The sequence below is a fragment of the Canis lupus genome, chromosome 2 (genome assembly GCF_048164855.1).
Source record: "Canis lupus baileyi chromosome 2, mCanLup2.hap1, whole genome shotgun sequence".
Taxonomy (NCBI): Eukaryota; Metazoa; Chordata; class Mammalia; order Carnivora; family Canidae; genus Canis; species Canis lupus.
The window spans coordinates 29,519,416-29,542,334 of record NC_132839.1 but is presented as its reverse complement, the minus strand read 5'-3'; the positions used below and the strand labels follow the sequence as shown (position 1 = coordinate 29,542,334).

The 22,919-nt window shown below is 39.1% G+C and overlaps 1 long non-coding RNA gene across 4 annotated transcripts in view; it reads right to left on the bottom strand.

Moving 5' to 3' along the window:
- Positions 1-22,919, bottom strand: part of LOC140614787 (uncharacterized) — a 43,259-nt gene that overhangs the window by 1,490 nt on the left and 18,850 nt on the right. For all 4 annotated transcript variants that reach the window (XR_012015565.1, XR_012015568.1, XR_012015564.1 and 1 more), the window contains 2 exons: positions 16,787-17,062; positions 8,253-8,477 (listed from right to left, as the gene is read on the bottom strand). This is a non-coding gene — a long non-coding RNA (uncharacterized lncRNA). The remainder of the gene's footprint in view (positions 1-8,252; positions 8,478-16,786; positions 17,063-22,919) is intronic.

The window sequence follows — 22,919 nt, the reverse complement described above, 5'->3', positions numbered from 1 at the left end:
GATTTGTTTTATGGTTTCTCAAAAGACCAAATCTTGGAAATCTCACTCTTAACTCCATGGGGAATATGTCTATTTCTACTTTATTTGGGCAAGTGGATTGAGAGGGAATGGAGTTTGATTTAATACCTGTTAAATTCTGTAGACTATGTATTAAGGGTGTTGCAGAGACAGTAAATACTGCAATAAAGTTCTATTTTATTTCGTATTTGAAGATAATATAGCTGACCATTGTATTATTTGTATATTAATGAAACTGGAGGGAAAAAAACAACTTATAATCTTATCAGCTTTTATCCGTGGTATATTTTTCTTTCTCCATTACGACAGTCTTGCTAACTTCTTAGGGACAGGGAAAGTCTTTTTTAAAATCACTAAATTTCTAACAAATCACAAATCACAGGTAAAATAACAGTGATTTATTGAGTACCTCTTTCGTGCCAGGTAATTTATACACATGGCCTTCTTTTATTAACAAACTGCATTTTATTTACAGACAAGAAATTCGATGCTTAGGGAGTTTTAGTTACTACTTTTTCAAGGTCACATAACTAATTGAGTTGCAGGTCCTGGATTCAAAGTCTGGTTTCTGTTACACCATGCAGCACTCTTACCTGTTATGATACACTCTCTACAAAGCATGATGTGACAAGGGCTGTTTTGCCTACCAAATATCTATTCTCTTTCTCTTCCTTTTTGCAAAAGAAACCTGAATTTTAGCTGAACATGTTGTTCAGCTGCTTTTGAGCTTCCTTTGCAGCTAAGGATGAGCATGTGACTAGAAAGCATATAAAATATACAATAGGTAATATGCAAATAGAATACTTCATAGAATTTCTTCCTCCCTACTCCACTCTTGCTTCATGAAATATAGGTATAATGCCTGGAGCTTTAGCAGCTATCTTGACCTATCAGATGATCTCGAGGATGCATGTCAAAGATGGATTTGGAAGAGCATATCCTAATGTTCTCTAAGTACATCATGGAGATATCAGCCAGTTCTGGTCTGCCCAGTCTCAGACTTCTTTTACATGATCAAGAAGTAAACTTCCAGGGGCACCTGGGTGGCTCAGCAGTTGAATTCTGCTTTTGGCTCAGGGCATGATCCCCCAGTCCTGGGATCGAGTCCCACATCAAGCTCCCCACAGGGAGCCTGCTTCTCCCTCTGCCTGTGTCTCTGCCTCTCTCTGTGTGTCTCTTATGAATAAATAAATAAAATCTTAAAAAAAAAACCTTCCATCTCCTTGAAGCTAGGTGAATTTACTCCTAACTCTTAGACATAGTACATCATGCTCAGTATCTTATGAAATTAAATTTGATTCCTCTTGCCTGACACACTCTCTCTTTTTAATTAAGTTTTACATGCAATGTGGGGCCTGAACTGATGATCCCAAGATCAAGAGTTGTATGTTTCATCAACTGAGTCAGCCAGCTACCTCCCAACCCCCAACACTCTCTTGTGTGGCTTCTCTAATCTCCTTCCTTTAAAATTTCACTAAAATTCCAATTTGTCTATAAAGAATTCCATAACTACCACTTTCTGTATGGTGAATTTCAAATAAGTTGCCAGACATTTATAATGATCTTTTTTAGTTTTTTAATATAAAAAATTGCAAACATGAACAAATACATAATTATATAATGAAGAATATTTCTACAAAACTTGTTCCCTATTAGTCATAAGGGTTAATTTGGTTTCATAGACAGTTTCCCCAACCTCACTCTTTCATGAGCATCTTTCTGCAGTTGTGGGCTCAGATTGAGAGGACGCCTCTTCTAGATATTTAAAAATGGCAAGTTTTGGGATGCTTGGGTGGCTCAGTGGTTGAGCATTCGCCTTTGGCTCAGGGCGTGGTCCCGGCATTCCAGGATCGAGTCCCACATCAGGTTCCCTGCATGGAGCCTGCTTCTCCCTCTGCTGTGTCTCTGCCTCTCTCTCTGTGTGTGTCTCTCATAAATAAATAAATAAAAATCTTTTAAAAATAAAAAAATTAAAGAAATTTTAAAAATAAAAATAGTAAGCTCTAATATATGTTGGAAATATACTATTGTTTGATGTTGATATATATAAATACCAGATAGCTACTATTATCCAGCTTAGTGGTACAAAAAAAGTTAGGTTAGGTAAAAACATTATGAAAATTGGCCCTAGTAAGCCGACTTAGGTGTGGACCAATCAAGTTTGAAATATAACGATGATATTTTGGGAAATGCTCCTGTTGGTAAATAGACAGCCTGACATAGTCAAGAGACCACAGGGATTAGTGTCAAAGAACTGCTTTCAAGTCCATAGAGACAGAAAATAGATTAGTGGCTGCTAATGGGCACAGAGTTATTTTAGGAGTGATGACATTGTCCTAGAAATACATAATGGTGATGGTGGCATAAACTTGTGAATATATACCAAAAAAATCACCAAATTATACACTTTTTAAAATGTTGATTTTTATAGCATGTGAATTGCATTTTAATTAAAAAAATAACTTTGTACATAAATAATTTCATATGAGTATGGGTCCTTTTTTTTTTTTTTTTGATTGAGGGGACACAGGGAATGGGGCAGAAGGAGGAGAGAGAGAATCCTGAGCAGGCTCCACATCCAGGGTGGAACTCACAACCCTGAGATCATGACCTGAGCCAAAAGCAAGAGTCGATGGTTAACCAACTGAGCCACTTGGCACCCTGAGTGTGGGTATTTTCATAAGATAAAATCCCAGAAGTAGGGATCCCTGGGTGGCTCAGCGGTTTAGCGCCTGGCTTCAGCCCAGGAAGTGATCCTGGAGACCCGGGATCGAGTCCCACGTCGGGCTCCCTGCATGGAGCCTGCTTCTCCCTCTGCCTGTGTCTCTGCCTCTCTCTCTCTCTCTCTACCTAACTCTCTCTCTCTCTCTCTCGGTATTGCTCATGAATAAATAAATTTTAAAAATCTTAAAAAAAAAAAAGTCCCAGAAGTGGAATTGGTGGATCAATGGTCAGATGCATTTTAATTTGTAATTTTCACAGATTTTTGCTGAGTTTTTCTCCAGGTGTTGCGCTAGTTTACACTCCCATCAGCATGTATAAAAGGTCTTGTTTCCCCCATAGCCTTGTAACAGCTGTGTTGTCAGACTTGTAGAATTCTATCTGATAGATATAAAAAGTGATACCTTGGTGTAGTTTTAATTTGTTGCCCTCCTATTATGAGTGAAGTTGAATTGGTTGTGTTTGTTTTTTTGTTTGTTTGTTTCTTGCCTATTTCCTACAAAACAAATTTAATTCATTGAGAATGCTTGCTTGTACGGCCATGTTTTGCTATGTAGAATCTCTAATTCTTATGGCAGGAAGGAGTTTGCTCTGTTTCTAACCCTCTCAATCAACCCCAATTTCAGTTCTACCCTACAGTTAAGTATGTAATTATTCAAATTAGCGACGATTCTCTCTGGCAACAAATTGAACCTCTACAGAAAATGAACCAGCTACCATAAAAGGAAAATAAAGGCTGAATTTTTAGCCTTTGAATCTGAGCTTTTGAAAACCAAACAAAAGGCTGCAGCCTCTCCAAATTACTGATTACATAATAATTTCTCAATCCTGACATCTGGGTTCTTTTCCAGGGTTAAACCAATGGCTTATAGCTCTCTCTCCTACCTAGAAAAATAGACCATACAAACACTGTTCATTCCTTATATATACTTATTTGCGTAGTTCCTTCCATAACTGAAGATTAATCCTCCTTCTGTGTAATAACCTGGATCATAAATTATGCTCACTTTCTGGGTAGAAAACACATTCTGATGAAAATCCTCATGTTGAGATCAATGGCAAAGCTGCCTTCCAGTAATGTCTAGCTAGTTCAACCCTCAGTAGCAATACTTTAGACTCTCCAGTCTTAAACATTTCTAAAGTAATTTTTTTAAAGATTTATTTATTTATTTATTCTTGAAAGAGAGAGAGAGAGAGAGAGAGAGAGGCAGAGACACAGGCAGAGGGAGAAGAAGCAGGCTCCATGCTGGGAGCCCAACGTGGAACTCGATTCTGGGTCTCTAGGATTATGCCTTGGGCCAAAGGCAGGCGCTAAACCACTGAGCCACCTAATGTAATTTTTATACAAAAAAATTGTATAATTTTTTAGGGGTCCCCTAATGTAATTTTTATAATACTCTCAATTAAATTTATTTCCAGGCAAATAGTAACTTAAGAGTTTAGTTGGGCTTCACACTCAGTGTTCCTCTTGGTAGCATTTTCTCTACCTAGATTTGACATCTTATGTCTCTGGTCTTAGGAAGTTTGTTCAGCATTGTAGAAACAATGGAAGCCAGACTGGGAATATTGCAAACTAACATTTATGGGGGCATTTATGATGTTCCAGGCTCTGTTCTAAAAACTTTAAGTATGCTAACTCATTTAACTTTCACAGCAGCCTGTGATGTATGGATTATAATGACTCTTTCTTAGAGATGAAGAAACCAAAGCCCCTGGTAGTTAATAATCAGAGAGTCTGATTCTCCTGCCTGTGCTGCTAACTACTACCCTATATTAATCCTCTGGGGCAATTTGATCTAACATCCATTTTATTTTATTTTTTAAAAATATTTTATTTATCTTATTTATTCATGAGAGACACAGAGAAGGAGAGAGAGGCAGAGACACAGGCAGAGGGAGAAGCAGGCTCCATGCAGGGAGCCCAACGTGGGACTTGATCCCGGGTCGCCAGAATCAGGACCTGAGCCAAAGGCAGATGCTCAACTGCTGAGCCACCCAGGGGCCCCTAACATCCATTTTAGAAACAAACTGCCTGAAGTCCAGAGAGATAAAACGCCTTACACTAGAAATCCAGCTCCATGTTCTTTGCTCAATACTACATAAGGGAGAATGGAATGATAATTTCCCTTTCAGATTTTATGTGGCTTATGAATTAGCCCAGTCTAGCTGAATTCAGAGAAATGACAATATCATTGGTTTAGAAAGCCATATATCTAGACCGGCCAAAAAAGAAAAATACAGACTCGGGATTAAAATTGAATTTCAGATCATTGATGAATAATTTTTAGTGTGTGTCCCATGCGATATTCAAGACTAAAAGATTACTCATTGTTTATCTGAAATTCAAATTTATCGGGTCAGCCTATATTTTACCTGGCAATCTTACATACACAAGAAGGTAAAATATTAATTGTGTGTCTTGAGGAGGTGAGGTGGTGTTACTTTCCAGGCACTTTTACTCCTTGCTTTATCCAATTCCATATTGTTCAAATTATTTGAAATACAAAGATCTTCAAAACCTTTCCCCAAGTCCCCAGCAGACCTCAGTTTACGCCCTGGCCAAACCAGTTTTTGACAAGGGTTATAGGATTACTATGCTTGCTGGATTTACTTGAGGTGAACAAACACTTGAAAAAAAAAAGGGGGGTTATATTGATAATAAAAATATTCTTAAACCTAGCAATTTTTAGAAACTAGACCACTCTCTAAACATCAGACACAAAACAAACTCAAAATGGATAAAAGGCCAAAATGTGAGACCTGAAACCATAAAAATTCTCAGAAAGCACAGGCAGTAATTTCTCTGACATTGGCTGTAACAGCATCTTTCCAGATATGTCTTCTGAAGCAAGAGAAACAAAAGCAAAAAAAAAGAAAAAGAAAAAGAAACAAAAGCAAAAATAAACTGTTGGGTCTATATCAAGATAAAAAGCTTCTGCACAGCAAAGGAAAAATGAACAAAACTAAAAGACAGGGCAGCCCAGGTGGCTCAGTGGTTTAGTGCCGCCTTCAGCCCAGGGCCTGATCCTGAGGTCCCAGGATCGAGTTCCATGTCGGGCTCCCTGCATGGAGCCTACTTCCCCCTCTTCCTGTGTCTTTGCCTCTCTCTCTGTCTCTCATGAATAAATAAATAAAATCTTAAAAAAAAAAAAAAAAACCTAAAAGACAACCTACTGAATGGAAGAAGATATTTGCAAATGACCTATTGGATAAAGGTTTAGTATCCAAAATATGTAAAGAACTGGTAGGATTCAACACCCAAGAACCAAATAATCCAATTTTAAAAATGAGCATAACACTGTATGACAGACATTTACCCAAAGAAGACATCCAGAGGACCAACAGACACATGAAAAGATGCTCAACATCGCTTATCAGCAGGGAAATGCAAATCAAAACTATAATAAGATATCACTTCATACCAATCGAATGGCTGTAATGAAAAACACAAGAAACAATAAGTGTTGGTCAGGATGTGGAGAAAAAGGAACTATCTTGCACTGTTGATGGGAATGTAAACTGGTGCTTCTGTTTCCCAGAATGGCTGTTCCTCAAAAAATTAAAAATAACTATCCTATGATCCAGTAATCGTGCTCCTGGGCATTTATTCAAGAATATGAAAACACTAATTTGAAGGGATATATGCACTCATATGTTTATTGCAGCATTATTTCCAATAGCCAAATCATGGAAGCAACCTAAGAGTCCATTGATAGATGAATGGATAAAGAAGATGTAGTATATATACAGTGGAAGATTGTATTAAAAAATTGTTCAGCCATAAAAAAATTGAAATCTTGCCATTTGCAACAATAGGGTTGGATCTAGAAAGTATAATGCTAAGTTAAAATAAGCTTGTCAGAGAAAGGCAAATACCATATGATTTCACTCATGTTTGGAATTTTAGAAACAAAGCAAATCAACAAAGGAAAAAAAAAAAGACAAACCAGAAAACAGACTCTTAACTGTAAAGATCAAACTGATGGTTACCAGAGGGGAGGTAGATGGAGAGATGGGTGAAATAAGTGAATGGAATTAAGAGTACATTTATCTTGATGGGCACTGAGTAATATACAGTATTGCTGAATCATTATATCACCTGCAACAAATATAACACTGTATATTAATTGTGCTGTAATAAAAAAAAAAAAGAAAGCTAGCACGCCTGGCTGGCTCAGTTAGAAGAGTGTGCAACTCTTGATATTGGGGTTGTTTTTTGTTTGTTTGTTTGATTTTTTTGATCTTGGGTTCGAGCCCCACATTGGGTATAGAGATTACTTTAAAATTAATTTTTTAAAAGATTTTATTTATTTATTCATGAGAGACACACATAGAGAGGCAGAGACACAGGCAGAGGAGAAGCAGGCTCCATGCAGGGAGCCCTATGTGGGACTTGATCCCAGGACCCAGAATCACAACTTGAGCCTAAGGCAGACAGACACTCAACCGCTGAGGCACTCAGGCATCCCTAAAAAATCTATTTTAAAAAGCTAATTATCGGGGATCCCTGGGTGGCTCAGCGGTTTAGCACCTGCCTTTGGCCCAGGGTATGATCCTGGAGTCCTGGGATCAAGTCCCATGTCGGGCTCCCGGCATGGAGCCTGCTTCTCCCTCTGCCTGTGTCTCTGCCTCTCTCTCTCTCTCTCTCTCTCTCTCTTTCTCTCACTCTCTCTATGTCTATTTCTATCATGAATAAATAAATAAATCTTATAAAAAAATCTAAAAAGCTAATTATTATATACCAGGCACTGTTGTAAGAGCTTTAGATAAGTTAATTTATTGAATTCTCAAAATGACCTTGGGAGATAGGTACTATTATTACATTCATTTTACAGAAGACAGAACCTGAACAGTGAGATTAAATAGTTTGCCAAAAATAATTTATAATATTTAGGTGCTGCACTGTCAAATGTGGTAGCCTCAAGCCACTATAGGTAGTTAAACTGAAGTTAATTAAAATTAAGTAAAATTCAGTTCCACTTTTGCTTTAGCTATATTACATTAGTGTACAAAAGCCACCTGTGGTTCATGGCTGCCATAATCAACAGTACATACAAAATGGTTCCACCATTACAGGTGAGACCAACCAGCTTCATGGGCATGTAACCTGTGCAACTCGTAGGGGACTCAAAGCTTAAAAGGGTCTGTGTTCGGCTCAATAGTTTATTGTTGCTGTCTTGCTGTTATTAATATTCTGTAAAGATCTTATTTATCTGAGAGAGCTCTAGAGAGCATGTGCACAAGTGGGGAGGAGGGGCTAAAACAAAGAGAGAAGCAGACTTTCCACTGAGCAGGGAGCCCAATGTGGGGCTTGATTCCAGGCCTCTGGGATCAAGGCCTGAGTGGAAGGCAGACGCTTAACTGACTGAGCCACCCAGGCGCCCCAAATTTTTTAAACAAAGGGCCCTGTGTTTTCTTTTGCGTCATAACTGGCAAATTATATAGTGTGTCCCGTTAGCAGAAAGTTGTATTGGACATCACTGCTACGCCCCAAAGGAGTAGAGGAGACTTACCACAGTTGGAATAGACTTTGCTGAAAAAAGAAGACTTGAATTGCTCACTCTTGTCAACAGCTAGCTTCTCAGATTGGAGTGAAAACACTTTTTCAGTCACCTCTCTCCCCGAAGCACCAGCCAGAGAAAAATCTTCAAACAGGATTTGTATTCATATATGGTCTAGTTGAGTCCTGCCCCCTTGGAACTGCCTCTTGAGCTGACCACATTTTGTCCTTCAAAAATCTAAATACAAAATGAGTGAACGAGTTTTCAAGCGGAAATAATTATGTCTCTTTTTTTTTTATTTATTTATGATAGTCACAGAGAGAGAGAGAGAGAGGCAGAGACACAGTTAGAGGGAGAAGCAGGCTCCATGCACCAGGACTCCGATGTGGGATTCGATTGCAGATCTCTAGGATCGCGCCCTGGGCCAAAGGCAGGCGCCAAACCGCTGCGCCACCCAGGGATCCCCGGAAATAATTCTCTTGTGAGCACAACTATCGTTTGAATCCGGTGCTCCCACTGCCAGACAAAGTGCCAAGCTGAAAGGTAAGCAAAGCCCATACCTGGATTCATAGCGGTTCCATAAACCGCAACGACCAAACGAAGCTGACTTAATCTTGGCTACAATACCAAACCTTAAAAGTTCATCTTCCGATGCCACGGTTTTCATAATTATAAAAGGTGGGATTGTTTTATATTTCCCTCTGTTTTAACATGCAAATGCTAAGTGTATTTTCACCTAACAGCATCCTAAATAAACTTACCTATTATGGCGACAGCAGCTTTTAGAGAAGCATGGAATAACAGCATAGCAGCCACGAAAGGTCTTTCTGCAGTACTATCCTTGAGTTTTAGGGGATTTTAAGCTACCATTTGTCAAAGAGAACACAAGGACTTCCAGATGTAAATCATTGGTGAATTTATCTCCAGGGTTATTGGGAAATGAATAGTGAAAGAGGAACAAGCCATGTGCCTGAGAGGAAAACTTCAGGACAATAATTATCAAGATTATAATGAAAACCAAGTGGTAATTAGCTCCACTGGTTAAACTAATTAAGTGAGCAAAAAAATACTTTTAGAAAATAAAATTTCAGATGTTTAATATTAAAGCAGTTTTACTACAATTTCAGAATAGCTTTGAGAACATGTAAGTGCAATTTAGAGGCTAGTTCTCTCTATAATAGAGTGGTAGAAGCAGCAATAAATGAAGTAAAAAGCCCACTGAAAGCTGTGTGTAATTCACAAGCCCATACTTTATGTTAAGTGTGCCAGAGGGTGCTCGTGTTTAATATTATATTCGACTCTTCATTAGATTGTTGCTCCTTCTGAGTTTCTGTGACTGAATACCATAGCTTTGCGCTGGAATTAACCCAGAATATTTTTCCCACCAAAATGATTGAAACTTGTGTTATTTATCATCATTCAATGCAAAGAAAAGAAGTGCCTTATATCAAAATTATTTTGTACTCTCACAACCAAACTTTCCTGGATGGAGACCCTCTATCAGTCTATTTATCCATTCATTCATTTGATCATTCATCAAAACCCTGGAAATCCACTTATTCTTCGCCAGGCACTGACCTAGGACCCAGGGTTATAAAAACAAATAGGATAAGGTCCCCATCATCAAGTAGTTGATGGTCTGTTGGAGGAGACACATTCGTAAACAATTGAATGCCACTATTGTATAGCTTCTGGGTTACAAGTACCTATAGGCTTTGGCGGAGCATGAGGGGAGAGGGAGAATGAGGCAATGTTTGAGAATGGAGTAGAAACCCTATAGAGAAGTAATGGCTGGAGCTTTGGTTTTTTGTCCCCTTTTATCATTCTGTTCCTTCCTCCTAAGATACCCTTCCTTCACTTCTCCATTGATTAAAATTTGCTCAAAGGGGATCCCTGGGTGGCGCAGCGGTTTAGCGCCTGCCTTTGGCCCGGGGCGCGATCCTGGAGACCCAGAATCGAATCCCACGTCAGGCTCCCGGTGCATGGAGCCTGCTTCTCCCTCTGCCTATGTCTCTGCCTCTCTCTCTCTCTCTCTCTGTGTGTGTGACTATCATAAATAAATAAAAAACAAAAAAAATTAAAATTTGCTCAAAACTTTAAAAAATCATGTACACAGGCAGCTGGGGGGCTCGTCACTTAAAGCATCCAACTCTTGATGTCGGCTTACGTCATGATCTCATGGTTGTGAGATTGAGCCGAATGTCAGGCTCCATGCTAGGCATGGAGCCTGCTTAAGATTCTCTCTCCTTCTGCCCCTCTACCCTCCCTCTCTAAAAAACAATTAAAAAATAATAATAATAAGTTCCAGGATCCTAAATAAAAAATTCAAAAATCATGTACATATTTTCTTAACCAGTTACATATGAATGCATTTCAATTTTTTAAAATATTGTAATACAAAAATATTTAAATAGTGGAAGTCTTTCTCCACCCTGCTCCCTATTACTCTTCTACTTAGAGGTAGTACTTTTTAAAAAGAAAAAGATTTTATTTATTTATTTGAGAGAGAGTGAGAGAGTGAGCGTATGTGCTCATGAGAAGGGAGAGGCAGAGGGAGGACAAGTCAGACACCCCTCTCCCCCGAGGGTGGAAGTGTGGATTCAGAGACAGAGGTGAGGCTTAATTCCAGGATCCTGAGAACATGACCTGGGCTGAATACTTAACTGATTGAGCTGCCCTGGCACCCCAAGAGGTAGCACTTTTAACACACCGTATGTATGTTTCCAGAACTATTTCTGCATATTTATATTTGCATATATACATGTACATACATGTATGCATGTATAATCATATACAAATGGTAAAATAAATATTGTTTTTCAATTAGTTTTTTCACTTAACAATTTATTGTGGGTATTTTTTATTACAGTACTTTTGTATTAAAATCCAAAAGTTGGGATCCCTGGGTGGCGCAGCGGTTTGGCGCCTGCCTTTGGCCCAGGGCTCGATCCTGGAGACCTGGGATCGAATCCCATGTTGGGCTCCCGGTGCATGGAGCCTGCTTCTCCCTCTGCCTGTGTCTCTGCCTCTCTCTCTCTCTCTCACTGCGTGCCTATCATAAATAAATTTAAAAAATAAAATAAAATAAAATCCAAAAGTTGGGATTATTGTATTTGTTTAGCCAATCCTTTATGGATTTAAATTTTTCTTCAAAATTTTCACTATTACAAATACTGAAATGAGCACCCACAAACATTTTTAGACACGTGTATTTCTATAGACCATATACCTAACAGTGGAATAATTAATTTAAAATCATGATGAATATTGTCACATTGTCTTCTAAAACATGTGTAGTAATATGTACATACATCAACTTGGTAGAAGACTGCTTGTTTCCCCTCACTTTTACCACTTTGAGAATATTGTAAATCTGTTTTTAAGGAAAATATTTTATTTTTCTAGAGTAGTTTTAGGTTCACAGCAAAATTGAGAGGAAAGTACAGAGATTTCCCATATGTAACACCTACCCCCACACGTACAGAACCTTACCCGTTATCAGCATCCTTCACCAGAATGGTACATTTGTTATGACTGATGAACCTACATTGACAAACCATAATTACCCAAAGTCTGTGGCTTATATTGGAATTCACTCTTGGTGTTGTAAATTGTTTGGGTTTGGACAGCGCATAATGACATGTATTCATCATTATGGTATCACACAGAGAGTACTTACAATGCCCTAAAAATCCTGTTCGTTGCCAATTCATCCTCACCTCCCCATATCACAACTGCCACTGAGCTTTCTCTTTGTCTTCACAGTTTTGCATTTTCCAGAATGTTATCAGTTGACATAGTTGGAATCTTAGAGTATGTAGCTCTAACAGCTTGATGTCTTTCACTTAGTAATATGCGTTTAAGTTTCCTTCAGTCTTTTTATGGCTTGACAGCTTATTTCTTTTTAGCACTGATAATATTCCATTGTCTAGATGTACCTCAATTTATCCATTTACCCTCTGAAAAACATCTTTTTTACAATTATGAATAAACCTGCTGTCAACATCTGGTGTAATTTTTTTTGAAAGATTTTATTTATTTATTCATGAGAGACACGGAGAGAGAGGCAGAGACACAGGCAGAGGGAGAAGCAAGCTCCCTGCGGGAACTCAATATAGGACTGGATCCTGGATCCTGGGATCACACCCTGGGCCAAAGGCAGATGCTCAACCGCTGAGCCAGGCGGGGGTCCCTAGTTTAAGTTTTTGTGTTGACATAAGTTTTCAGCAACTTCGGGCAAATACTATGAAAAAAAGAGTGATTTCTGGATTGTATGGTAAGAGTATGTTTTGTAAGAAGCTGCCAAACTATCTTTCAAAGTGGCTGTACCATTTTGTATTCCTTCTAGCAGTGAATGAGTTCCTGATGCTCTGTAGCCTCAGCAGCATTAGGGGTTGTTAGTGCTCTGGAATTTTGACCATTCTGGTAGGTATGTAATGGTATCTCATTGGTGTTTTAATTTCCAATCCCTAGTGACATATGATATAGATCAACTTTTTATATGTATATTTATCATCTGCATATCTTCCCTAATGAAGTATCTGGTAAGATCTTTGGCTCATTTTTCAACTAGAATTCTGTACTCTAAAAAATTATCCTTCAAAAGTAAAGGAGGGAAAAATGACTTTCTCAGACAAACAAAGAATTAAGAAAATTTGTTGCCAGTACACCTATCTTGCAAGAAATATTAAAAGAAGATCTTTAGAGAGAAGGAAAACAACATAGGTCAGAAACATGGATCTACAAAAAGAAAGGAAAAGCATCGAAGAAGGAATAGGTGAAGGTAGAAGGAAAAAATTTTTTCCTGATTTTGTGAATGGCATAAGGTATGTGCCTAAATTCATTTTTTATTTTACTTATTTTTATTTTGGATGTGGATGTCTGTTTGTTCTAGCACCATTTGTTGAAAAGATTACCTTTGCTCCATTGTATTATTCCCTTTGTTTCTTTGTCAAAGATCCTTAACTACATTTATGTGGGCTTATTTCTGGTTCTCTGTTCTATTCCATTGATCTATTTTGCCAATGCCATGCTGTCTTGATTACTGTAGTTTTCCACTTACTTTCAACATGGCATTGGCTATTTTGAGCCAATAAAATTGTAATGTATTTGAAGTAAACAACGATGGTTTGATGTATGTCCACCTTGTGAAAGAAATCCCAGCTGATGGTGTTGTTAAGTTCTGCTATGTCCTTCCTGATTTTCTGCCTGTGGATCTGTCCATTTCTGATAAAGGGGTATAGAAGTGTCCAAGTATGATTCACACCAAGTGGATTCATCTATTTCTCCTTGCAGTTCTAACAGTTTTTGTCTCATGTAGTTTGATGTTCTATTGTTGGGTGCATACACGTTAAGGATTAAATGTCTTCTTAGAGAATTGCCCCCTTTGTGATTGTATAGGTCCTTTCTTTATTCCTAATAACTTTCTTTGCTTTGAAGTCTGCTCTGTCTGAAATTAATTTAGCTATTCCTACTTTCTTTTGATTAGTATTAGCATGGTGTATTTTTCTCCATACATTTACTTTTAATCGTTATGTGTCTTTATATTTAAAATGTGTTTCTTGGGATGCCTGGGTGGCTCAGCAGTTGAGGGTCTGCCTTCAGGGTGTGATCCCGGGTCCCTGGATCGAGTCCCACATTCCAGGATCCCAGAATCACAGCCTGGGCCAAAGGCAGATGCTCAACCATGGAGCCACTCAGGTGCCCCTTCCCTCAGGAGAATCTAATTAACTGTAGCCTAATCCCTATTCTGCTGGGATTTTATCGAAGCCTAACTGACCTGGAGGAAGAGAAAGAGCCACCTGTGGCCCACTCTAGCTATCTTGTCCCGTTTAACAGGCGAGAAAAAAATCCTGAGAAACACGTGTGAATTTCGCACTTCAGAAACATGCTCAATAAAAGACTGAGGACTGAGACCTAAGCCTAGGACTATAGAATGCTTCCTCTCCCCCACATTTGAACACAGTATTATGAAAGGCCTATTTACAGCAGTTCCTTTTACCAGGCATATCATGTCCAATTATCGAAAAACTTTCAAGGTATACCCAAAGGCAAAAAAAAAAAAAAAAAATTGAGGAGATAGAGCAAGCATCAGAACCAGATATGGCAGGGATATTGGAATTATCAAACCAAGAATTTAGAACAGCTGTGATTAATATGCTGAGGGCTCTAATGGATAAAAATAGACAGCATGCAAGAGCAGATTGACATTATAAGCAGAGAGATGGATATCCTAAGAAAGAACCAAACAGAAAAGCTAGGGATCAAAGCCACTGTAAAAGAAATAAAGACCACCCTTGATGAGTTTATGCATAGAGTGCACGCAACTGAGGAAAGAATCTCCGAGGTTGATGATATATCAATAGAACCTTCCAAAACTAAAAAGCAAGCAGAACAGAGACTGAAAAGAGAGCAGAATATCCAAGGACTGTGAACAACTACAAAAGATGTAACAGATGCATACTTGGAATAACGAAGGAGAAGAGAACAGAAGAAGTATTAGGAATGATAACGACTGAGAATTTCCCCCAAATTAATGTCAGGCACCAAACCACAGATCTGAGAACCTCAGAGTTTACCAAGCAGGATAGATACCCTAAAAAAACTGCACAGGGGCATATCGTATGCAAACTTCAGGAAAAAAAATCCTGAAAGAAGCCAGAGGAGGAAGCAAAAAATGCCTTACAAAAAGAACGAAGATAAAAACTAAGTCCAATGTCTCCTCAAAATGATGCAAGCAAGATGAAAGTGGAGCAAAATATTTACTTTATTTATTTAAATAATTATTTATTCATGAGAGACACAGGCAGAGGGAGAAGCAGGCTCCACGCAGGGAGCCCAATGTGGGACTTGATCCCAGGACTCCAGGATCACGCCCTGGGCCAAAGGCAGGCGCTAAACCACTGAGCACCCAGGGATCCCTAAAGTGGAGCAAAATATTTAAAGTATGGAGAGAGAAAGGGGCACCTGGGTGCCTCAGGAGTTGAGCATCTGGCTCTTGACCTCAGCTTATGTCATAATCTCAGGTTTGTGAGATTGAGCCCCATGTCCAGGCTCTGTGCTCAAGGGGAGTTTGCAGTCTGCCCCTCTCCTCTGCTCAGTTGCTTTCTCTCGCTCGCTCTCAAATATATAAATAAATGTTTAAAAAAATAATGAGAGATAAAATTAAAAGCCAACCTAGAATTCTGTACTCTGCAAAATTATCCTTCAAATGAAGAAGATAAAAAAGACTTTCTCAGACAAACAAAATATTGGGAGAATTTGTTGCCAGCAGATCTGCCTTGTAAAAAATGTTAAAAGAGGGCAGCCCCGGTGGCACAGCGGTTTAGCACTGCCTGCAGCCCAGGGCGTGATCCTGGAGACCGGATCAGGCTCCCCACATCAGGCTCCCTGCATGAGGCCTGCTTCTCCCTCTGCCTGTGTCTCTGCCTCTGTGTCTCTCATGAATAAATAAATAAAATATTTTTTAAAAATAAAAGATTTATGTATCCATTTGAGAGAGAGAGCAGAAAGAGAGGGACTGGGTGTGGGGGCAGTCGTGAGTGGGGGGGGAGGGGCACAGGGAGCAGGAGCAGCAGACTCCAGTTGAGTGGGGCCTGACCTGAAGGCACGCTTAACCAACTGAGCCACCTAGGTGCCCCGATAAAAATATTTTTAAAAATGGATGAAGGAAGGACAAAGAAAAGGAGGTAGATGAAAGTATGAATGGAAAACTGAGGGTTTTAATTTTTTATTTTTTAAATATTTTTTTACATAATTAGCATTAAGCTTTGAAAATAATATATTAAAAATAGAGCATTAATTCATGGGAGACTGTAGATTCTGAGCTATATGTTTGATAAAATCTCCAAGTGACTGTTAACTGCTGCTAATTTCTCTTGAGAACCTGAATTCTCCCTTGTAGTACTCCCTTAACCTCCTGTTATTTAATCTGAAAAGAAATCATTATCCTTATTTTATAGAATGCAGTCCTGAGACATGAAAAGGTTGCTTGTATATGTTACCAGTTAGATATTAAAATGTTTTAGCTATTTATTATTAGTCATTTATTTGATTGCAGGGGTAATTTGTATGGACGTTCTGAAATCCTCTAACATTCCATTTCTCTTTCTCCTGGGCTAAGCTTGCCCTCCTCAGAGTTTCTTTCTTAGATGCAGCAATTATTGCTGTTATTTCTTTAAATCTGTACACAACGGTCCTTAGATAAGGAATCAGTGGTAATTTTTTTAATGTATGTCTATCAAAACCATCTTTGGGGATCCCTGGGTGGCGCAGCGGTTTGGCGCCTGCCTTTGGCCCAGGGCACGATCCTGGAGACCCGGGATCGAATCCCACGTTGGGCTCCCTGCATGGAGCCTGCTTCTCCCTCTGCCTGTGTCTCTGCCTCTCTCTCTCTCTCTCTCTGTGTGACTATCATAAAAACAAACAAACAAACAAAAAACATTAAAAAAAAAACATCTTTGGTTGAAGGGTTCTGCGTAAAAACATCATGCTTTGCCATTATCATTTTCATAAAATGGCCATGGACTAAGTAAAGAAATACTAACATAGGAATCTTTGTGTCTGCCACCAAATTTATATGTTGAATTCCAGATGTTCAAGGTGATGGTATCAGGAGTGGGGCCTTTGAGAAGTGCTTAGGTTGTGATGTATAGCCTTCATGAAGAGAATTAGGATTCTTTTTAAAAAGGCATCAGAGAGCTCCCTCACTCCTTCCCCCATGTGAGCACACAGCCAGAAGGTGCTGGCTATGAACCTGGAAGAGAGCCTCACCAGAAGATGACCATGCTGGTGCCTTGAACTTGAACTTCCAGTCTCTAGAACTGCAAGAAAAAAAAGATTGTTGTTGTTTATAAGCCACTCAGTTTGTGGTATTCTGTGACAGCAACCTGAAAAGATTAAAATAAGCATGATGAAAAAAACTCACCCATATTCCCACCACCCAGAACTAAACTCTATTATCATATTGGCATGTTTTCTCACCATATTTAAAAAAGAAAAATTAATCTATTCTTATACTATTGTAAGAATTTCAAGAACAGCATTGCACAAAGATAAAAATTCAAAAGTCACTTAATTTTTTTTAAAGATTTTATTTATTTATGAGAGACACAGACAGAGAGAGAAGCAGAGACACAGGCAGAGGGAGAAGCAGGCTCCATGCAGGGAGCTCGATGTGGGACTTGATCCCAGGACCCAGGATCACGCCCCAGGCCGAGGACAGGTGCTAAACCGCTGAGCCACCCAGGTGTTCCTCAAAAGTCACTTCAAATCTGATTCTCAGAAATGACCTTTATTAGCTTTAGATTAATATTTATGTATGTCTTTCTAAGTATACACAGAATAGAATACTTATATAAGCAAGGGATCACACTATATTAAATATATGAAACTTTTAAAATATAATTTAAAAAATGTTTTAAAGTCAGCTCTAGGCCCAACAGGGGGCTCAACTCACAACCCCCAGATCAAGAGTTGCATGCCCTACGACTGACCCAGTCAGGCACCCCAACTTACTTGAATTAAAAAAAAAGGAATGTGAAGAGGAAACTGAAGGACTGGCTGAGTTCCAAATAAACATTTCTCTAGCACAAGATATATTATTTCCTAAAGGATACTAAATACTCTAAAATATTAAAAGGCTGTATTCAATGTGCTTTTTAAAAATAATTTATTTTGATTGTATATGTCATCAATGACTCCCTGCTTTGAAAGATGCGAGCATTAGCATCATCACACTCCTACTCATCTCTCCATCCTTCCGTCAGTTGAAAATAGTCACCTCCTATTTTATAGTCACAATTTTCATAAATTTTTAGCAGGTCCAGCTAATGTATGAAAAAATCCTCCATCTATACCCCTGTCATTCTCAAACATAGAAGCAGTTGCTCCTGAAAACTCTCCCCCCGCTGTAGTTTCCAGCCAGAAACATCCATATAGCTTGTTCATTAAAGGCTCTAGACTTTCTTCTTCCTCTCCCATCTCTCTAATAAGGCCCAAGAGGAAAAACAAGTGAGAAAATGCCTAGAGAATGAACAACTCCTGAATCTTACTTAGCTTGTGGGGAGGCAGAAAGAGGATATGAACACTTATACATTAATAACTTTGACTATGACTTTTTATAACACTAGAATTCTCTGGAATGACAGATGTGAACAGTAGAACTCAGAGGGTACAACTGGCTTCTGAGAACTTCCGGAGGAAGTCAGGGCGGGACTTCCAAGGAAAATAGGGTTAAAAGGCAAGGACTGGTAGGGAATGGCATCTTTTCCAGTGTTAGGGAGCCTGGCGGAGGGGCCACACCCTCCTCTCAGAGGAGCGCAGCCAGTATCTACTCATTTCTGGGCTTCCTACCCGTTTAAACAGAAAGCTCAGTATTCAGAGCTAAACATCTGGCTTGACAGCAGGGAACATTCAGTTAATGGTAGTTCAGGGGAATTGCTGTGCTTACAGCTGTTTCATCTTGATAAAATAATTGTTGTTTCAAATGGGAAATTATTATGTAGAATCAGAATGGAATGAAAAAGTGGTGTCTTATCACAGCGTGATTTAGTAGTATATAAATAGGTTTTGGAAAAGGAAGGTATAACATTAAAAAGTGAGATCATTACAAATGGTGGATAAACACTATCTCAAAAAACAAAAGAGAGCAACGTCAGGAAAATATGACATTACTGAGGAGGCACTGGTCACATGTCAAATCAATATTTTTTAACCCTATGTCTCAGAAAAGACGCACACTTAAGACATAGTATTTGGTAATCTGCTTTGCCCAGACTGAAAGCTCAGTGGTTACGGGAAGGCACAGGAAAGTTGGTAGGGACAGCTATGTGTATGATTTAAAAGTATTCCAAAGGTCTTGTACCAAGTGTCAAACTATAATTTGTCTGCAATAACTATTAGTTGAAGAAAATAAATGAGTGATGTATTTTTTTCCCTGTATCTGCAAAGAGCAATTGACAGAGAACAGATGACTCAGGTCCTAGATCAAGAAGGGAGTTGGGGGACCACAAAAGAACGGCAATTGAGTGAAAGAAAAAGAGTCTGTGAAAGAGATTTCAGAACATGCTGCAAGCCCTAATTTTCTCTTCCTATGATACCTGGCAGTGGTGAAGACCCTAAATGGGCTACGCGTAGAACATTGTAGGTCCCTTAGTAAAGGAGCGGAACAGGAGGCATTGAATAAGTGTGGAGGAGCAAGACCTTCAGAACGTGGAAAGGCCAGTCATGGATCCTGGATGTGGTATTGACTGTTTCCAGGCACGGATGTGGCTCTGTGGGCAGGGAGACCATAATTCTCCTTAGGGTTTCTTTATCAGGGCCACCTTGGAGCCAGAGGATTCCTCACCTGTGTCTCCACCTTGGCACATCTCAAAGAGGATCAGAAAGAAGTCACCGGAAGGTTTGGCTCACTCAGATGGATTTTTTTGTTTATGCTGCTTGCATTTCACGTAGACTTTTGATAAAATTTATGACAGAACAAATCATGATGTGTAGATTTCCTTTTTATTATTCTATTCCCAAAACTGATCTTGTCAGACTTGGACCTGAGACTCTTAAAACCCTATTCATATTTTTAACTTGTGATCAATGTGAATTCAAGATACTATACACTCCTTACTTCATTTGTGAATAGCATTGTTTTGCCCTATTCTTTCAATATTATGTTAGGTTTCTTGAAATTGCCTTTTTTCCCTTCGGTGCCAAAATTAATGGAATCCTAGGGGCCTTTAAAACCTGGGGGCCTGTAGAGCTCCTCCCACTCATTGCAGCTGAAGAGAAAAGTAAATGGTACTTTGCATGATAAAACTATTCTTGCAGAAGTTATTTCCATCAAAAGAATCTCCTTTTTCTAAGGGGCTAGAAAGTAAATACTCTAGGCTTGCAGGCTTGTGGTCTTTGTTGCAGCTACTTAATTCTGCTGTTGGAGCGTGACCTCAGCCAAATGAAGGCATTGCTGTGTTCCAATAAAACTTTATTTACAAAAAAAAAGGAGGTTGGACTGGGTAGTCTGTTTGCTGACCCAGTTACCTGCCAACCCCTATTAGACTTCTGGGTTCCAAAGATTGTTGCTATGCCCTGTGAAAGTAATCCTTAATCCTTAAAAGGCCATAAACTGGTTGTCTTACTTAATAATGTCTTGCCTAGTAATAAATATTTAAGTTGACATCCCTGTTTTCCAGAAGACATAAATACTTGTGAATTTTCTTTGTTGAACAGAAGAGGACTATTGGCTTTTCCTCTTCTCCCTCGTGCATGAAGGTAAAAGAAAATGATGATGTTACAGGTTATGTTCTGGAGAAGCAAAAGATGAGGTAGAGCTTTGGGAGCAAGATGTTTCATTAGGATCAATACTTACAAAAAGTTGAGAAGGTGACAGGACTGGGCAGGGAGAGAAGTGGAACCCCTAAGCAGGTTCAAAGACTACATCCTACATGGCATGGAACCCTGGAAGAGTAGTGTCCCAGATGGCCAAGACTCTGGCCCTACCTTGCTTAATCTCCAGATCCCGGCCCCCCTGGGAAGAGAAAGCCTTCAGGCCAAGCAGTTCTCTGGCAAAAACTCATAGGGAGACGCTGTCTGCTGGCGCTGTCTGCTGGCTGGCTACGTGCTCATACCTACCATAAACAGCTAGTTTGTTTGTTTATTTTAAAGATTTTATTTATTTATGAGACAGAGAGAGAGAGAGACAGGCAGAGGGAGAAGCAGGCTCCATTCAGAGAGCCCGACATGGGACTTGATCCCGGGTCTGATCAGGCCCCAGGTTGAAGGCGGTGCTAAACTGCTGAGCCACATGGGCTGCCCTAGTTTGTTTATTTAAACAAAAAGTGTGAGAATGTATCTCGTATGTTAACACCAAGTGTGGATTAAGAACAGCCACAGAGTTATGGAGCCTGTTAGCTTCATCCTTTTGATTATGTTTTCACTCTTTAAATGTATAAATATCCCTTTACATGTGTGAGAAAAGTATAGGAAACAGACATCATGATGAAGAAATATCTGGGCATCTTTTTTTTCTTCTCTATTTCTTCATTTATCTTCCCTAACTAGTTATCATTCACCTCTGTCCTGCCTTCTTTCATTCTCTTACCTTCCAGTTCTCCATCCTTCATTCACTAACCCCCCAAATTCTACCTACGGTTGTTCAATGGTTCATGTATAAAGTAACACATAATTGCTTTATGTGATTGCCTTTTAATTCAAGTAGGAGAAGAAAAGCAATTTATTTATTTATAAAGATTTATTTATTTATTTATTCATGAGAAACACACAGAGAGAGAGAGAGGCAGAGACACAAGCAGAGGGAGAAGCAGGCTCCGTGCAGGGAGCCGGATGCGGGACTCCATCTAGTACCCCAGGATCATGCCCTGGACCAAAGGCAGATGCTCAACCACTGAGCCACCCAGGTGTCCCACCACTTAAAATTAAAGAGCACTCTTCTAAATAACTATTGGGTCAAAAATAAATAAATAAATAAATAAAACGGAGGTTAAAGATCATTTAAACATTAATGATAATGGGAATACTAAACTGAAAACACATGGGAGTGGTTCCCATATTTAGAGGCAAATTTGTATATATAAATAATTTTATCATTAAAAATGTTTTAGGGGGCTTGGGTGGTTCAGTTGGTTAAGTGTCTGCCTTCAGCTCAGGTCATGATCTCCAGATCCTGGGGATCCAGCGCTGCTTTGGAGGAGGTGGGGATCCCTGCTCAGCTGGGAGTCTGTTTCTCCCTCTCCCTCTATCCTTCCCCGCAACATGTGCCCTTTCTCTCTCTCACTGTCTCAAATAAATAAATAAAATCTTTTTTAAAAATTAAAAAAATAAAATAAACATCCATCTTAAGAATCTAAGAACATGAATGCAAAATAAACTTTAAACATAGAATTATGGGATCCCTGGGTGGCGCAGCGGTTTAGCGCCTGCCTTTGGCCCAGGGCGCAATACTGGAGACCCGGGATTGAATCCCACGTCAGGCTCCGGGTGCATGGAGCCTGCTTCTCCCTCTGCCTGTGTCTCTGCCTCTCTCTCTCTCTCTGTGTGTGACTATCATAACAAAACAAAACAAAAAAACAAAAAACATAGAATTAATAAAAATTATAGACATTAGTGAATTAGAAAAAAAAGACAATCTGTAAACCCCAAAATGTACTTTTTAAAAATTATATTTTGTGTTTTTGATTTTTGAGATGATGCTTTACAAGGACTAATAAAATCAGAATATTTGGGCCAGTGGCTCTTTCATAGACAAACTAGGCTATATAAGGCCTTACGTAGGCCATCCTACTATAATTGCTCTCCTTAACATAACAATGCTTGATATTTAATAGCTTCTACTTGATAGCATTTCCGTTTCATTCACACAGATGTTGTTTGAATAACCCATACAATGTCAGTGTGCCTTTATTCTCAGCCATCTCTTGTTGGAGGTGTGTTTATGAACAATTATGCTCATTCTATAGCAGAATGAGTTAAATACTGTCAAGAAAGAAACAGTGTTTGAAAAAAAAAAAATGTTTCTCCATGTAACTGAGGTTTCTGGACATTGGAGCTGTAAGACCAGCTGAACTTCTGGATAAAGCACCAGAGAATTCAGCCAACCAGGGCAAAGCTGGACCATATTGCACACCAGAGTAATCAGTGCCTCAGGGAAATTGTTGAAACTAGAAAACCATT